Source organism: Ictidomys tridecemlineatus, chromosome 4 (assembly GCF_052094955.1).
Source record: "Ictidomys tridecemlineatus isolate mIctTri1 chromosome 4, mIctTri1.hap1, whole genome shotgun sequence".
Taxonomy (NCBI): domain Eukaryota; kingdom Metazoa; phylum Chordata; class Mammalia; order Rodentia; family Sciuridae; genus Ictidomys; species Ictidomys tridecemlineatus.
In genome coordinates, this window is record NC_135480.1 from 100,671,289 (window position 1) to 100,676,550 (window position 5,262).

Sequence of the window (5,262 nt, forward strand, 5' to 3'; positions counted from 1 at the left end):
AAGCAGGGATTCAAGCACCCAAGTTCCAAAATGCTAGGGAAGGAGGGGTGGGAGACAAGAGTCAGAGGATGTCAGTCTGAATCAGGCCCCTCTCTCTTGAATATTATTTTTTTATGACGGGAGATAGACTGCCCCTTCTTGGACTTCAGATAGATGGGGTTAGGCCTGCTCTCCCCTGGCTCCTTTTCAGCCTGGGCATCCTTGAGCTCCAGGACTTCATTCAACTCTTGGAACATCTCAAAGCGTGCACAGCCACGGATCTTAAGGGTGAAATAGTCTCTATCCAGTGGTTTCTTCTTGTGTGTTTCATCTTTAGGAGGTGTCTGTTCAAATCTTTTGCCCATTTTTAATTTGAGTTGTTTTTGTTTTTTGTATTGTTGAGAGAGTTTGTTTTGGTTTTTATTTTATTTTTATTATTTTTTGGTACCAGGAATTGAACCCAGGAGCACTTAAGCATTGAGTCACATCTCTGGCCCATTTTTATTTTTTATTTTGAGACCAGGTCTTGCTAAGTTGCTTAGGGCCTCATGAAGTTGCTGAGGCTGCTTTGAACTTAGTGTTAAGTCGGTGGCAACTTGGTGGCAACTTGGTGGTGACTTGGTGGCAACTTAGAACAAAGCAGCCCACACCGGAAAAGAACATCAATCAGATGCCGGCGGAAACACCTGTCAATCAGCCAGATCTCCTGACTAACACCTGTCAGTCAACAGGACCCCCCTGGCCAATCCTGGAGTTCAGCCAACTCCCCTGACCAACTCCAAGGGGGCAAGAGACCCTAGAAACACCTTTTCCTGTCCCAAGCCCTTCCCTTCCAGCTGTAAGTCCCATAAAAGTCCAGTGCAGTCGAGCTTCCATTCGGTTTCTCCTCAGACCCGTCTTCTGTCCCCTCTGTGGGTCTGATCGAGTTCCACCTGGGAGTGATATCTCAATAAAGCCTCCCCTGCCTGATCTGACACATATCACATAGCCCATTAATACATGTTTTTAGAATAGATTGAGCAAAGGCAGACATGAAGCTTAAGGGTATTTTCCCAACTTTTATCTATTGGTCAGATAATGGAAACTTCCACCTAAGGATCCTGAGAATAGCCAGACCATCATAAATCATCTTGTGATTACCAGTCTGATGTCATCTCCACATCCATCCCCTCACCAGGTTTTTATATATTATTCATTCATTCATTCATTCATTCATTCACTCATTCAGGTATTTGAACCCAAGGGCTTTCTACCATTGAGAATACAACACTTTATTTTGACATAGGCTCATGTTGGCCTCAAATTCGCCATCCTCCTGCCTTAGCCTCCAGTTGCTGGGATTACAAATTGAACCTGGCTGCCAAGTTTCCTTTAAAAGAAGAATCAAAAAATCATAAAACTCTTCTAACTCTTTAAGATAGTATGAATTCTCCTTTGAATATGTACCCATTACTTTCATAAATAAACATTTGTGCGTCAATATATGATATACGCTGAGAGTCTTTTCTCTCACAAACATCAAAAACCCCTCCCCTGTGTTGAGGTCCCCCTTTTCAGGCACCTCAGACCTTCTCCATGAAAAATGATCCTTCCACTCCAGCCTCTTGAGTAGCTAGGACTACAGGTATGTTCCATTAGGCCTGCCCTTGAATAAAACTATCTTCAAGGTTGTTGGGCAATGAAAGCCAAGCATTTAGCTAATAAGTGACACCCAGATGCCTAGATAGCATGTGTATTTTGGCCTGGCATTGAATTCCTCAATCCTCCTGAAACACACTTACACTTATTAAGGATATGAAGTATTATTTAACATTTACAAGTACATTTTATTGGATTATATGCTATATTAGGGCCTGGCCTGGTCTGTAATCCCAGTGACATGGCAGGCTGAGGCAGAGGATCACAAGTTTTGAGGCCAGCCTTGGCAACTTAGTGGGACCCTGTTTCCAAATTAAAAAATAAAATGTGGGACTGGGATTATAGTGTTACTGCTTTTTACCGGTGACGAGTCCTTGCTTCCCTGAAGCTGAAGTATAAAACCAGAGAAGCATGCAGAGTCAAGTTTAGAGTGGAAAGTAGAAGCTTTATTAAAGGACAGCAGAAAAGACTTCTCCCGGTAGGAAGAAGGGGACCCAAGAGGTGAAATCCAGGGAATGGGGGTGGGGGCGGGGCCGGGGGGAGGTCTTCCCTTTTTTTATACCTAAGATCTTTCAGTTTTCCCATACTCTGGTCCTTTGTTTCTCGTTATCTTGCAGTGTTAGAATTCAGGTGGGAAGGTTCAAAAGGTGGGAGATAGGTGGGCTGAAGGAGTAATATGGGCAGGAAGACCTGGGGCAGCTTTGATTAGCACCTCCATGTTTGCTGGGAGCTACTTCTTAATATTTTCTTAGGAAGGGATCAGGGCCTTGGGGACATTAACATTTCAATTTCCCCAAGTGCTGCTCTGGTTTCCTGGACTCCATTCTTTTTTTTTTTTTTTTAATTGGTTGTTCAAAACATTACAAAGCTCTTAACATATTTCTTTTTTTTTTAAAAAAGAGAATTTCTTCAATATTTATTTTTTAGTTTTCAGCGGACACAACATCTTTGTTTGTGTGTGGTGCTGAGGATCAAACCCGGGCCGCACACATGCCAGGCGAGTGTGCTACCGCTTGAGCCACATCCCCAGCCCCATCATATTTCATATATTTGATTCAAGTGGGTTATGAACTCCCATTTTTACCCCGTATACAGATTGCAGAATCACATCGGTTACACATCCACGTTTTTACATATTGCCATACTAGTGACTGTTGTATTCTGCTATCTTTCCTATCCTCTACTTTCCCCCCTCCCCTCCCCTCCCATCTTCTCTCTCTACCCCATCTACTGTAATTCATTTCTCTCCCTTGTTTTTTTTCCCTTTCCCCTCACATCCTCTTATATGTAATTTTGTATAACAATGAGGGTCTCCTTCCATTTTCACGCAATTTCCCTTCTCTCTCCCTTTCCCTCCCACCTCTTGTCCCTGTTTAATGTTAATCTTTTTCTCATGCTCTTCCTCCCTGCTCTGTTTTTAGTTGCTCTCCTTATATCATAGAAGACATTTATTTGGCATTTGTTTTTTAGGGATTGGCTAGCTTCACTTAGCATAATCTGCTCTAATGCCATCCATTTCCCTGCAAATTCCATGATTTTGTCATTTTTTAGTGCTGAGTAATATTCCATTGTGTATAAATGCCAATTTTTTTAATCCATTCATCTATTGAAGGGCATCTAAGTTGGTTCCACAGTCTAGCTATTGTGAATTGTGCTGCTATGAACATCCATGTAGCAGTATCCCTATAGTATGCTCTTTTACGGTCTTCAGGGAATAGTCCGAGAAGGGCAATAGATGGGTCAAATGGTGGTACAATTCCCAGCTTTCCAAGGAATCTCCATACTGCTTTCCAAATTGGCCGCACCAATTTGCAGTCCCACCAGCAATGTACAAGTGTACCCTTTTCCCCACATCCTCGCCAGCACTTGATGTTGTTTGACTTCATAATGGCTGCCAATCTTACTGGAGTGAGATGGTATCTTAGGGTGGTTTTGATTTGCATTTCTCTGACTGCTAGAGATGGTGAGCATTTTTTCATGTACTTGTTGATTGATTGTATATCCTCCTCTGAGAAGTGTCTGTTCAGGTCCTTGGCCCATTTGTTGATTGGGATATTTGTTTTCTTATTGTTTAATTTTTTGAGTTCTTTGTATACTCTGGATATTAGGGCTCTATCTGAAGTGTGAGGAGTAAAGATTTGTTCCCAGGATGTAGGCTCCCTATTTACGTCTCTTATTGTTTCTCTTGCTGAGAAAAAACTTTTTAGTTTAAGTAAGTCCCATTTGTTGATTCTTGTTATTAAGTCTTGTGCTATGGGTGTCCTATTAAGGAATTTGGAGCCCGACCCCACAATATATAGAGATCGGAGCCAACTTTTTCTTCTATCAGACGCAGAGTCTCTGATTTGATATCAAGCTCCTTGATCCATTTTGAGTTAACTTTTGTGCATGGTAAGAGAAAGGGATTCAGTTTCATTTTGTTGCGTATGGATTTCCAGTTTTCCCAGCACCATTTGTTGAAGATGCTATCCTTCCTCCATTGCATGCTTTTAGCCCCTTTATCAAATATAAGAGTTGTAATTTTGTGGATTGGTTTCTGTACCATTGGTCCTGGACTCCATTCTTAATAATGGCCTCCTTTTTATATATCTTACTCCATATTAGACCCCATTTACCTAACTACACTAACTACCTATCTGTAAATCTGGTTTCAATATCTCAGGGGTAGAGTGCTTAGCATATGTAAAACAGCACCATATAAAAATAAATAAATAAAATAAAGGTATTGTGTTGTGTCCATCTACGACTAAAAACTAATAAATAAATAACAGACCTCAAGAAATTTTTCTCATGAATGTGGTGTATTGAATGAGGGGAATACAGGATTCCCTCAATTTATTCCTGGAGAATCATTCAAGCTGTTTGTCTTATCAATATATTTCTGGGCTATCTCTTGGATATCATTTGGATTCCCAGAGACAAATTCTTTTCAGTAAAACATTTAAAACAACCCTTAGTGAGCCCAAACTACCTATGTGTGAACATCTGCAAGAGAGTTCCAAAGTAAGTTAACAATGTGAAAGTCACTTTGTATCAAGAAAAAAAATTATTTTTGGATGTTTATGTCTGAAATAATACCAATTCAGTATCCCCTGACAGAACAAGTAGTCTGAAAAAAAAATTAACATATCTTGACACTTAAGGTTCCCAGGTTTTTACAGTATTCTTAACAGGTTTTGGGAAACAAATCCGAATCTCTTGATTAATTTCATATTCCTGGAATGTCTGCCTTTTAACCAGCATAGGTCTGAATGAATCAACCCAGGTGCTGCTCCAACCTTTCCTAAGAAAGTCTGAGCACATCTCTTGCCCCTCCTCTCTGCTTTTACAGATTCCGCATTTATCTAGCATTTAGCATATATTTTCATTGTATGTCTTCTCCTAACCTGGATGGACCTTTAAGGAAGACTGGGGCTCGCTATCCTCTCTGGTATCACCTTAAAAGGCGGTCACCCACAATTTTCACGTCCATCACAGAAACAAGTCCCACTTATAAAAGTAAGGGGCTGCCTCATTAACCTTGGCACCTAATTTCCCTCACAGTTTCAGCAATCTGGTTTATTCTCTGAGTGGAGGAAGAAATCAGGTTGGCGGGGTTAGAAGGGAATGGCGTCAGCGTGAGGTCACGCTACATTGTCCCGAATG